Here is a 14,634-nt window from a genome sequence, read left to right as displayed (position 1 = left end):
GTGTAGAAACTAATGATTTTACGGGAAAAGTGGTCGCCTTTTATACCCTTCGGATAGAGGTTTAACAGGAAACAGTCCGTAAGGGATAGCAGATGTATATCTTTCTCTCACGGGATGAATTTACGTATATCTCCCGTTCCTGGCAACTTTTTAATAGAGATATCTTCTACTTTAGTCGGGTTAAATTTACTCTACTTTATTTCCGCAAAATTAAGACTCAATAGGGGTGTTTTAAGCACCCTCTAGAACATGTCCCTTAAATGCGCAGTTGGGATGACGTAACAAAATAGTTGATTTTATATGATTTTTCGTGTTCAAACGAAGGGGAAAGTTTCTAGCTTTCCAACGAGGTATCGGAATAAGTATTCGGGTACTAAATAAGGGAATGGCAGTCTTTAAATTTAAAATGTCAAAATGAAAGGTTGACACCCACGTACTAGTCCTTTCCACCACTCTTGGCCTTTTTAGGCCAATAGAATTTTACTAAGTTTTAATAAAACTGTTTGAAGCCGCAGAAATTTTCTCATTCGATATCTACCTTTTGGGGCGAATATTATTACGAGAAAATACTATAATATTATACTTAACATTTCAACTTAAATATATAAATGCTTAATCCTAACAAGATGTTATACATAAGTAGTTACTAACTTATTTAATCTTGCATAGTGACTTTTATATAGTAATATGGATGTAACCTTGAATCTATTTTTACCTCGCGAGCTAGCACAGCCGGGCCGTAAATTCTAGTCGGACAGAATTCAGTTAAAGTTCAAGGTCACACGCCAATTTGTATTTTTAGTTACAGTATTTAATTCTTTTATTTACCCAAGATGCGATTAAGATTTATTATTATTTATGGGTAGAAACCCATCTATGCCAGAATCTTAAGTTTTTCCAATTGTTACTTTTACAATATTCGTTATAGTCAGTAAGTTATAGCATTAACAAAATCTATAATTATAATTACGCGTCTATAAGTATAGGTACGCGTTTACAATATTTTTATAACGGTAGTTAGCTTCTACCTTGTATTGATAAAATTAGTATAAAAATTCTTTATTCACAATTATACAATATATAAATTCATAAATATTCAATTTTCTTTTCCAATTTTCATACACTTCCATTATTGCTATAAAAGTTATTGAAGCATGTACTTGCTAAATTTTACGTAAACAATCTCTTCCATAACTTATTTTCTAAGTTTAATGGAGATTTCCCGGAAATTATTTTCAAAAAATACATCGCGCTAATCTACGCGACGTGTCATCTCGAGGCCTGTGGTCACAGCGCTCCGATTACACTGGAGCACTCTTGATTTTCGGAGGCGAAAATTTTTTACGTAAAATTTTATTACATTTACAAAGAAAAGGTTAACAACATACATTTTACTTCCTAATACTAAACGATTACGCTAGTGGTTACCTGTTCATGGTCTTTTTGACCATTTCATTCTTGATTCTTCCATAGTTTAGAACCATGGGACTTATATATCCTGTCTGAACCGTGTCGTGAGGTTGTCGCAAGGCTATTGAGAAGTAGAATTGACTACAAGGCTAGATTTGTATAGTTATGTCGTTAAACCATACTCTGCCATAAACACTAACTGAAGGTCGGCGTTTCTGCTCGTGTCAGTAGGTTAGGTCAGGTTAGGTTGGGTTAGGTTGGGTTAATAACAACTCCCCCTTCAGCGAAACGCGGTTGCGTAGTTCGTTGAATTGTCTTAGCTCAGTCGGTGAGGGGTTATTAATAATAAAGATGTTTCCTTTTTGAATGAGAGTACGGTTATGACTCTGTTTATTATTTTCTCTGCAAATATACACGTTCGGTTTTCCAATTACAGCGTACAATACTTCGGCAATGTAGGTGAAGGCGACAGACACGTGGGTTTTTCGGACGAAGCGCGAGAAATTTTCCTACCCGTAGGTAAACGGGATAAGATATTTCGCCGGGTAGTACTTCAGCGTTCAAGAGTATGAAGAGATGCGCGGCGAGACTGATGAGACTGGTCCAGAGTGTTTGAAGAGAGGCTGCTAGTAGAGAAGATGTTGTTCCCGAGGGATGATCCGGTAGACTGGTAAAAATCTGTTGTTGTTGTTGTGGTATGTTTGGCGTGTAGGGCACCGGGGCAAGCCCCATATCCCTTTCATCTGTATGATGGCGTGTGATGGAAGTCTCCTCCCTTGCGGGTTTTTCTGTATTGTCTGCATCTTGGCTTGTTGGTTAGGATTAAAATTGTGTTTCTTTTTCTTCTTTCTTCACTCTTGTCGGCGCTCGTTCGTTTCTATCTGTACTTTGGTGTGGATCTAGGTCCTTTTGCTGGTTAGTCTTTTCATGAGTTCGTTGGCGATATTGATGGCGTTCTTGAGCGCCATCAGCGCTTCATTGATTTGGTCTGGCTCCGTGGTTCTGTTGGTTGTGTTCATCCAAGCTGGTTTGAATGTGTTTTGCGGTTCTTCGCGTTGTCTGGGCTGTTGTTGAAATTGCTTGTCGGCGTTTGTAAACGCATATCTGGCGTGTTTGGGGTGCCTTGGGCAACCTCTGTAGTTGGCCGGGTGAGGGCCACCACAGTTGGCGCATTTGGCGGGATCGGTCGTATTCTTCTTCTTGCAATCCGAGGTGAGGTGTTCGCCAGCACATCGGACGCACATCGGAGTAGCGTGGCAGCAGGAGGCGGAGTGGGCAAAGCCCTGGCAGCGATGACACTGTCCATCCGCCGTTCTTCTGCGTAGCGGCTCCACTTGGATGGATAATCCGAAGATGGAGGTGAGCTTGTATATATTCTTGGCCTCGCCGCTCTTCTCGACGTCGAGGAGAATCAGCGGGATCTGTGTCTTCTGGCTCCCTTGGGTCATCCTGAAGGCGTTCCTGATCGGGTATCCCAGTGAAATGAGTTCACTGCGAATTTCTTCAGCAGTCGTCTCTTCAGGGATACCTCTGATCACTATCTTTAATGGTTTTTCCTCTTGGAGGTTATATGAATGGTATTCAGTCTTGTCTGTGTCCATAATCCGAACTGCCAGCCTGTAAGAGTCTGGGTCTGGCAGGGTGAGTAATATTCCTGTTTTGATATTTTTCGCGTCAGAAATAGTGACACCAGCGTCTTTCAGCTTGGCCATTGTATTCCTGAATGCTTTTTTATCATGCAGAATAATCGGTGGGGTTTTGGGCGGTCTGTCTGCTTTTTTGTCCTTCGTTGGTACTGTCATTTTGGGGGTTGGCATGTCTGGCTTTTTCGGTGTCTGTGTAGCTGGTTTTTTGGCAATTTTGAGATCGGGGCTTTTTGTGGCTGGGCGTTTGCTTGCTCTTTTGATCTTTTTTCTTTCTATTTCTTCGTCTTCTTCGAGGTTGAGGCGATCGTTAACGGCTCTTATTTTTTTGAGGAATTCATCATCACTCATTGTGGTCATGGCTGAGGCTGCATTTGATTTGGCTGCGGCTGCGTACGTTTTTGATTTGTCTGATTTTATGCTGGGAGATGATGGCACCGCTGGAGTGGTGTCCATCATTTCGGGGCTGGTCTTGGTTTGGGCGGTGGATGTTGAGGGGCCGCCTGGGGCCTGGGCTTTGGCAGTGGCCAAAGTGGGGGCCTGAGCGGGTTTATCAGCTTCCATGGTTTGTGAGTCGTCGTCAAAGTAGTCAGAATCATCGATGTCCAGGTCCTCGTAGTCAGCGTCGTCCTCCTCCGTGTCGGCTTGATTAGGGGTCACCAGCTTGATGGCATCGATTTCTTCTGGGACTCTCTGCATGTTGGATTTTGTTTTCTTTTTGCTCTCAGGCTTGTCTCTCTGTTTTTGGAGATCTGGCAGTGTCTCGTGTGGCGGAATCCCATAAGCGATGCAGAGAAAGCCGTAGATGTAGGCAAAATCTGCCGCTCTCAGCTTCCTCTTCAGCTCATGGATCTGCGTCAGGTCGGTTTGGATGTTATCGTCGATCTGCGCATGTGAGTCCGGATTCAGCAAACCGGTAAGCGAAGGAATCTTGCTCATCTTGGCTCGCTTAGTCGAACTGTAACGCAGTATCGGTAACAATATCTGAATGTGTCTGTTCTGTTAGCCGCTATGAAGGCTTCAGAGAAGTTCCAATTCACTCGGCCGTCGATAATTATCTCAAGAAAGACAATCAGAGGCGGCAGAAATTCATTAGATGTCCTCCAGATGGGCGATGATAACGGCGCTGCAGCATCCAAAGGTGGCGGACTGGATCGGCGATAGTGGCGGAATTATTTCAACGAAGGTAAAAATCTCTCGGATGCGTCCTCTTTTATAGCAGCATCCCTTATTCTAATTGGTCCAAAGAGATAATGAGAAGGGGTGACCAAAGATTCTACTATTATCGTTAGCTCGTACTACATGTTACCTCTTGTTTATTTAATAAGAATTTACTGGATTGTCAGAAGGACCAAGTATCAAGAGATAATATATTCTGTGCACGTGGATGGATATATTGACGTTATAAAATATCGTCTATCTAATTCTATGGATTTTATATGAATTTATCTAGAGCATTTAAATAGCTATCTCCCGCATAAACTCGCGGTTTTAGTCTTATGCCAGGAGTAAACACACGATTCTATTAGCGTTTAAATTATATGCATTTACAACTACTTACTAGGTACCTATTGACATAATAATAGGCCCTGTAATTATCATCCATCGACCTTCACATAAATATTTGTGATTTTACGACGTAAACCTGTCTGTTGCCTTTACCTTTAACAATTATACATTTATGATAATAACAATTTAGTCTTAAAACTACGTCTTATATAGTAATATGAAATAATATTTTACTATTTCCCAAAAATAGCAAAATATTACTTCTTCAAAGAGGCAATTCGCAATGCAATGTGCAAGGCCATACCGATCGGCGGCATGTTCCCCGCATTGCCCCGCTTTATATCGCTGTCTCTTTCCCGCGCAGCTATATAAAGGTCATGATTTTAATTTATTTTGTTAGAAATCGGCGGAGCTTCCGTCGGTTGTCATCAAGAATTTATTCTTTCTTAAATATGCGAATTTCCTTATGATTTTTATTACAGACGACAGATACAAATATGATGAACACAAAAATCGAATAATATTTCATAAAAATTAAATTTAAAAGACTCTAATGAAGTGATAAGTTTTTCTTTTCGCGCGCGAAACATTTTTGCGTACGCACACCAATGCATCGGCCGGCCGTTGATGCCCGTTTATCTGCGATACGAACATGTCTCGACATGTTCGCCTTGGCACCTCTGTTACTAGGCGCCTCGTTATAATTTTAAGTATGGCCATTCGCAGCATTCTCACATACTTACACCGACGCGCACACAAACCCACGCGTTGGCTGGTGTTGCCATGTTATAAATTAATTCTATAATTATTAGTTTACTATTAACGAGTTTACGGATTGAAATATTATTCGATTAGTGTATCCCACAAGACATATTAATTATTTACATACACTTTTAATACGTATCACTCGCTACCGCGTTCTTCTTCTTTATGTTAGCAGTTATTCTTCTTCTTTCCAACTATTACATAATATATTAATTATATTTTACACTCTTATAATAATCTCTCGCTACTGCATTCGTCTCTTTATATTTTGACAATCATTCTTCCCCATTTATACTAATATACCATTACATAATAAACTTATATCTAACATTTTATATTACATAATCACAGGTTTTATCTTATGGAACAAGGCAATTAGCATACATCATCTGTCATTCGGTATTACCTTGTCCGTTTCAAATTGTGTCCCGTCCGATATATTTACATACCGAACGGTGACGTAAACCTGTGAACAAATAAAACAATTATATATGATTAGACAAGGAAGCGTTTTAGGCGTTTTACTAAGCCGTATAGTTAGAGATCAGGTTTACACGTCGGCTTATTCTAATTAATTTATCAAGCGAAGACACCTACCTACAGGTAGGTGGTGACATTAAGTTAGATTAGGTTAGTAACAACACCCCCTCAACGATACGCCACTGCGCACTTCGTTGATGAATTTTTCTAGCTCAGTCGGTGAGGGGTTATTAATAATAACGCTGTTTCCTTTTGAAAAAGTCGGTAATGACTCGGTTTATTTTCAGTATGTAGCGTCCAGTAGATAATATTTTTACAGGCCAATGTAGGTGAAGACGGCAGACAAGTAAACGTGACGCCTGATTACAGCGAACGCGAGAGATATTTCACACCCGTAGGTAAACGGGATGTGAAACTCTCACCGGGGAGTACTTTGGCGTTCAAGAAGCGAAGAGATGCGCGGCAAAACTGGTGAGACTGGTCCAGAGTGTTTGAAGAGGGGCTGCTAGTAGAGAAGATGTTGTTCCTGAGAGAAGATCCGGTAGACTGATAAAAATCTCTCGGATGCGCCCTCTTTTATAGCAGCCTCCCTTATTCTAATTGGTCCAAAGAGTTTGAGAAGGGGTGACCAAAGATTCTACTATGTCCGTTAATTTCGTACTGCGTAATATCTCTTGTTTATTTAATAGGAATTTACTGGATTGTCAGAAGGACCAAGTATCAAGAGATAATATATTCTGTGCACGTGGATGGATATATTGACGTTATAAAATATCGTCTATCTAATTCTATGGATTTTATATGAATTTATTTAGAGCATTTAAATAGCTATCTCCGGCATAAACTCGCGGTTTTAGTCTTATGCCAGGAGTAAACACACGATTTGATTAGCGTTTAAATTACATGCATTTACAACTACTTACTAGGTACCTATTGACATAATAATAGGCCCTGTAATTATCATCCATCAACCCTCACATAAATATCTGTGATTTTATGACGTAAACCTGCCTGTTGCCTTTACCTTTTACAATTTTACATTTTTAATGATAACAATTTATTCTTAAAACTACGTCTTATATAGTAATACGAAATAATATTTTACTTTTTCCAAAAAATAGCAAAATACTACTTCTGGCAAAGGAAATCCGGTGTCAATGTGCAAGAGTATATCGACCGGCGATATGCCCCCACTTTGCCCGATTTATATCGCTGTCTCTTTTCCCGCGCAGCTATATAAGGTCATGATTTTAATTTATTTGATCAGAAATTGGCGAAGCTCACGCTAGTTGCCATCAAGAATTTATTCGTTCTTAAATATGCGAATTTCCTCATGCTTTATATTACAGACGATAAATATACTAATTATGAACACAAAAATTGAACAATATTTCATAAAAATTAAATTTAAGCGATTCTACTGAAGTTATTGCGTAGGCCCGCCGATGCACACACACCAATGCATCGGCCGGTCGTTGGTGCGTTGCTATGCCCGTTTATCTACGATACGAACATGTCCCGACATGTTTGGCTTTCCGTTGCTATGCGCTTTGTTGGTGTTGCCACGTTATAATTGTAAGTATGGCCATTTGCAGCATTCTTACATACTTACACCGACGCGCACACATACCCGCGCGTTGGCTGGTGTTGCCATGTTATACATTAATTCTATGATTATTAGTTTAATTATTAACGAGTTTATAGATGGAAATATCATTCGATTAGTGTGTTCCACATAACATTTTATACATCTTATTATAACCTCTCGCTACTGCATTCGTCTCTTTATTTTGACAATCATTCTGGCCCATTTATACTAATATACAATTACATAATAAACTTATATCTAACATTTTATATTACATAATCACAGGTTTTATCTTATGGAACAAGGCAATTAACATACATCATTCTTGCATACTATATTACCTTGTTCGTAGCTATCGACGCCCCGTTCGATATGTTTATATACCGAACGGGTAATACAAAACCTGCGAACAGACAAACAATTATATATGATTAGACAAGGAAGCGTTTTAGGCGTTTTACTAAGCCGTATAGTTAGAGATCAGGTTTACACGTCGGCTTATTACTAATCAATTTATTAGGCGAAGACACCTACCTACAGGTAGGTGGTGACATTAGCTTACGTTAGATTAGGTTAGTGTTACCACCTACCTGTAGGTAGGTGTCTTCGCTTAATAAATTAATTAGTAATAAGCCGACATGTAAACCTGATCTCTAACTATACGGCTTAGTAAAACGCCCAAAAACGCTTCCTTGTCTAATCATATATAATTGTTTTATTTGTTCACAGGTTTACGTCACCGTTCAGTATGTAAATATATCGGACGGGACACAATTTGAAACGGACAAGGTAATACCGAATGACAGATGATGTATGCTAATTTGCCTTGTTCCATAAGATAAAACCTGTGATTATGTAATATAAAATGTTAGATATAAGTTTATTATGTAATTGTATATTAGTATAAATGGGGAAGAATGATTGTCCAAATAAAGAGATGAACGCAGTAGCGAGAGGTTATAATAAGATGTATAAAATGTTATGTGGAACACACTAATCGAATGATATTTCCATCTATAAACTCCTAAAGATAAACTGAATAATCTAACGCAAACAGCGTAGCATCAGCCAAACGGCCAGCCGGTGCATTAATAGGTACAGGAGGACCTCAACTTTCGCACATAATTGGTTCCTGAAAAGGTGTGCGAATGTTGAATGTTCGAAAGTAGAGGGAAGTAAAAAAAAATTAAATTGTGTGTATTTTGAAATATGTATTTATCAAGTAAATATAAGATGTTTAAGAGGCATGTTTAAGTGGGGTTTGCGGATGTTTCCCTTAAAAAGTTATCAAGAGTTAACTGTTTGCCACTCTTCTTTTTCTTATTTTAAATGGTAAATTATTAACTTTACAATATTGCTTAACTGCTGGCACTAAATGTAAAGTGAACCAATCTTTTAATATTAACGCAGTAAACCCAGTTTTTTTTTTATCTTTATTTGATTACTGGAAGCAATTCTTTATCCTTCCCTTTCAATGCCCTGGGATTTTCTGGTTGATAAATTAACATTGGCATCAATTTTAAATCACCAGCCAAGTCTCCACCAAGAAGCAATGTCAATCGGTTTTTAGAAGGTATATGCCAAGGGGCAACTGATTCTTCCTTAGATAAGAATGTACGACTAGGCATTTTTTTTCCAAAATAAACCTGTGTCATCTACATTAAATATTTGACTAGAAGAATATTCTACATCTTCAATAATTTTGGATAATGAGGAAATAAATTCTCCGCGAAAATCAGCCGATTCTCCAGTGAATTTAATATAAACCAATCGTTACTTACTTGAAAAATCGTGTTAGAATCTTCTTTTAATCTAGCCTTCCAATCTTTGTGCAAACTAAGAGCCTTCGCTTGAATAATTGAAATATTCAGAGGGACATCTTTTTGATGTTGGTCGTCGATCCATGATGACAAATATTTTTCCATTTCATCCATAACTATGCCGTGTCTTTTGGAAACAACCTTTAAAGATATATTTCCACAATTTTGAACGTATTCCTTAATTTTATTTTTATTTTTCAAAATTGAACATATCGTAGTAGACCTGTTTGTATCATACGAACGTCCGATTGAAGAAAAAGATTCACCGCAATCAGAACGTTGTGTGAAGTTTATAAGTCCTTGATTTCTCTTTGTTCGTATCAACACTGCAGTTTTTCTGTTTCTCACTCTTGTTTATAAATCTTTAGGGTGAAATATTTCAAATGAATAAAATTAGCAAAACGCACAACATAACACACCCGCACGCGCTCCTGCGCAAGACAAAACCTATCCTAGCTAGCTCACAAGCAAAGTGACGAGTGCGAGCAGGATGCAAGTGACGCAAGAAATGCACTTGCTTGTGAGCGAGCAAGAAGGGGATATCTTAACCCCACGGCCAACGCGACGTTTTAAAAAAACGATTTTTTTTGAAATGTGCGAAATAGCGAATTGTGCGAAAGTCGAACGTTCGTAAGTCGAGGTCCGCCTGTATATGCATCGGCGTGCCTACGCAGAAATATTTCCCGCTACGCGAGAACTAAGAACGCGGGGAAAAAAAACAACTTATAACTTCATTAGAGCCTTTTAAATTTAATTTTTATGAAATATTATTCGATTTTTGTGTTCATAATTAGTGTATTTATCGTCTGTAATATAAAGCATGAGGAAATTCGCATATTTAAAATAATAATAAATTCTGGTAACAACCGGCGCGGGTTTCGCCAATTTCTGATCAAATGGATTAAACTCACGACCTTTATGCAGCTGTGCGGTGTAGAAACAGCGGCTAAAAATAAGGCAATGCGGGGGAAATATCGTCGATCGATATACTCTTGAACATTGAAACCGAATTTCCTTTACGAGAGGTAGTATTTTGCTATTTTTTGGAAATAGTAAAATATTATTTCATATTGCTATATAAGACGTAGTTTTAAGACTAAATTGTTATTATCATAAATGTATAATTGTTAAAGGTAAAGGCAACAGACAGGTTTACGTCGTAAAATCACAAATATTTATGTGAAGGTCGATGGATGATAATTACAGGGCCTATTATTATGTCAATAGGTACCTAGTAAGTAGTTGTAAATGCATATAATTTAAACGCTAATAGAATCGTGTGTTTACTCCTGGCATAAGACTAAAACCGCGAGTTTATGCGGGAGATAGCTATTTAAATGCTCTAGATAAATTCATATAAAATCCACAGAATTAGATAGACGATATTTTATAACGTCAATATAGCCATTCACGTGCACAGAATATATTATCTCTTGATACTTGGTCCTTCTGACAAACCAGTAAATTCTTATTAAATAAACAAGAGGTAACATGTAGTACGAGCTAACGATAATAGTAGAATCTTTGGTCACCCCTTCTCATTATCTCTTTGGACCAATTAGAATAAGGGATGCTGCTATAAAAGAGGACGCATCCGAGAGATTTTTACCAGTCTACCGGATCATCCCTCGGGAACAACATCTTCTCTACTAGCAGCCTCTCTTCAAACACTCTGACTTCAAACATATGACTATATTCTAAAACATTCGAGCGAGAGGTTTAAAAGAATACTATTTTATGTAACAAAAATACTTTATGCAGTCATCAAATGTTTAAAATAACTATAAAGGATAATAAGGCTTCAAAATTATATAAATAGATTATCTACAACGTTTAAGGAGTGTCCAGGATCAAGGTTTGAAAATACAATAAAAACTCAATTTTGACCTTCGACGAGCATGTCCCCCCTTTAATTGAAGGATTGTTTTCCTCATCTCCGAGCAAATCATTAATAAAGTCTTGCATATTATCTTCGCTTTCGTCACTTGATGTCCATGACAAATCTTCTTCCGATGACATAGGTTCGTATTTTTTTTTTGTTTTGGTGTACTTTAATATTTTATATTATATATTTTTTATATTATATTTTCAAATATGTAATATGCAAATACACCAAAGATCAGCTTTAAATCGAAATACCTACACATCATAGATTTGTTATCAATTGTTTGTAGGTGACATTGAGAAGTTACTAACACTAATATAATATTATTTTCGCCTTACCTATATAAAATTTTGGTGAAAATCTACCTACTTTATTGACTTAAAGGAAATGAACCGGGTTTCGCCTTCCGGCATCTTCAGGCGCTGTGTATACTCACCAAAGGTAAACACACACTGACAACGAACACTCTTAATCAGTGCTGCCATATTTTGAAAGTGGAATTATAGTACAGAGCCTCCAAAACTATAGTATTTGGGGATAAAATATAGTACGCGTTGTCATCTGTTGAAAATGTATAGGTTTTTTGTTTCTCGGAAAAAATATAACGGAGAATTTAATAGGATTTATAAATATTTTACCGCGGGCCGCAGGCTCGTTTTTTTGGATAAAAAAATTTTGCCGCGGGCCGCAGATTTTCAGAAACGACTCGAATGCAAAATGGCAAATGCGAAATTATAGTACTTTTGTATTAAATTATAGTACGATATTCAAAATTATAGTATTTTGGGCGTACTATACTTATTTTATATCGTACATAGTACGTGGACCAAAATTATAGTACAAATACTATAATTATAGTACGGTTGGCAACACTGCTCTTAACTCTAGCTTATATCCCTATCGTATTAATAACAATACACTCGATAGCATATTATAATAAATTGTCAAAACCTAATAATAGATCATTATTCTTTATAAACAATAAAAATACTACACTCAAGAGGACAAATCTTTATCTATATATATAATCTTTATATCTATAAATCTTTATCTATATATAATAATATATTTATGGACATATTATTATGCGATGTGATAGAAGTCTCTAAGCGGATGAAATGGCAATAGGCTAGAAATGTCGCGTGGAGAGTACCTTGACATCACTGCTGGACAAATTCCGTCATACAGTGGTACCCAAGGGTACCCAACGCCGTAAAATCCGCTAAGTAGACGTACTTATAAAGTTTGGTGGTTGTACGTGGCAGTAAATAGCTATGGACCCGGGACCGAGAAGGGTGGAAGGAGCTAGGCCTTCATCGAGCAGTGGATCGATCCCGGCTGATGAAGATGGTACGGCAATATAATATGCGAAGAATTACATAGGTACCTACATCGAATAATAAAGAACTAGTTTAATACGATAGGTATTAGGTAAGTACTTACCTATATCAAAATATTATTCTAAACCCAATAAAACAGGACACGAAGAATCAGGTGTAATTTACACACTATCTAACTACTCTTAAAAAATATTATTTCAAATACTATCCAAACAGTAATTTAATATTTATTCATTTTAATCGGTCCATATCGTTAGGGGTGCCATAGACTGCGGTAATATGGATAGTCTATTACCAACCTACTTGAAATCAAATCGTATTGAAGTGAACTAATTATTTTTAAATTACCATTGTCTATTAAGCCGCGTTGACACGGTCCAAGTACGATCCAAGTAGACTTGGATAGGAATAATTAGTATGAAGATGTCTCATCCAAGTGACAGCTTCATACTATTTATTCATATCCAAGTGCACTCGTATGTGACATCTTCATACTAATTATTCCTATCAAGCTACTTGGACCGCGTCCTACTCATCCAAGTTAACTTGGATAGGAATAAATAGTATGGAGCTGTCACTTGGATAGGAATAAATAGTATGAAGCTGTCACTTCGATGAGACATCTTCATACTAATTATTCCTATCCAAGTCTACTTGGATCGTACATGGACCGTGTCAACGCGGCTTTAGTTTAGGCAACGTTCTTCAAAAATCGAATGTCATCAAACGTCATTTCGCATTCTGTAATCTGCACGTCTGCGGCGCGCCGTGTTGTCCATTTTTTTATTTCTTAATATTCAATATTCATACTCAACACCATAGTTTATTAAGTCAAGTCTATGATATTCATAATTTCGGCTTTTTGGATACATCGAATTATTGCACTATCCATCCAGTGGACAAGAATATCAACCTCGACCAGTAAGTTTATTGTTTTTCTCATCCCTTTTCCATGGTATTTTATAATTTAATACCTTAGTACACATACCTACCGATTTACTTATTGTTAATAAAAAAAAAAACTAATTAAGTCTTCATCGCTTCCAAACGACTGTAGTATTGTTGCATATGCGGATGATGCGCTTCTCGTTGTGAGTGCGAACGGCCGCAATGGTCTTGAGCTGGCTGCTAACGAACGAGGCTTTGGAAACCATAATGACCTGCGGGTCTATTCTATACAAAAGGCTGCTTTCGTCCGCTAAAACCGCTAGCTAGGGTATGTTTGTATCAAATTATTAACACGTATTGTAACAATTACAATTAGCTGGTATGAATTGTTGCAATAAATGCTATATTTTAACGGCATGCCCCCTGCCTGTGCTGAAATTTAGAGCATGAGCGAGAGAGAGACAGTTTCGACTGATTAACTGATCACAATACAATTACAATTATAATATTTCAATATAAAATGTATGTAATAAATACTAACACATTATCACGTTAACGGTTGATAGTCGCCTTTGTATAGAATAGACCCGTGAGGTCTTAATAACAAACTTACGTTTGCTCTGCATAAAACAGAATCTATCATCTTCAAGCAGTACCTATTGCCAACCGTACTATAATTATAGTATTTGTACTATAATTTTGGTCCGCGCACTATGTATGATATAAAACTGGTATAGTACACCCAAAATACTATAATTTTATATATCAGAAAAAATATTTAAAAAGTACTAAAATTTCGATATTTCCGTGCGATAAATTGATGCAAAGTACTATAATTTCGCAATATAAGAAGATTTGGAGAACTTGGAAAAAAATTGCTCGAAAAACGTAAAAAAATCCCTTGACTTTGGTTTAAAATGAAATTTCTTGAATTCTTCGGTTAGTATTTTTGGTCGGAAGAGGTACCTAAATAAAAAGGGGTCTCGGAGTAAAACCTATATATTTTCAACAGATGACAACGCGTACTATATTTTTTTCCCAAATACTATAATTTCGGAGGCTCTGTACTACAATTCCACTTTGAAAAGATAGCAACACTGTCCTCAAGGGAGCAGCCAACCTCAGTTCAAGTCCACCCACCATCCGTATGAGTAGTACCTATTATAGAGTCGAAGATAAGGTCACGTATCTAGGCATTTTACTGGATGACAAATTAACATTTCTGCACCACGTCATCACGTCGATAGCTGAAGCCAAAGCAGCTTACCATCAGGTCTCCTGGCTCAGTGCTAGTAATTGAGGCCTT

This window comes from Rhyacophila brunnea, unplaced genomic scaffold (assembly GCF_057557595.1).
Source record: "Rhyacophila brunnea isolate RB1 unplaced genomic scaffold, BYU_Rbru_1.0 scaffold_23, whole genome shotgun sequence".
NCBI lineage: Eukaryota > Metazoa > Arthropoda > Insecta > Trichoptera > Rhyacophilidae > Rhyacophila > Rhyacophila brunnea.
This window is presented reverse-complemented; position numbering follows the sequence as displayed.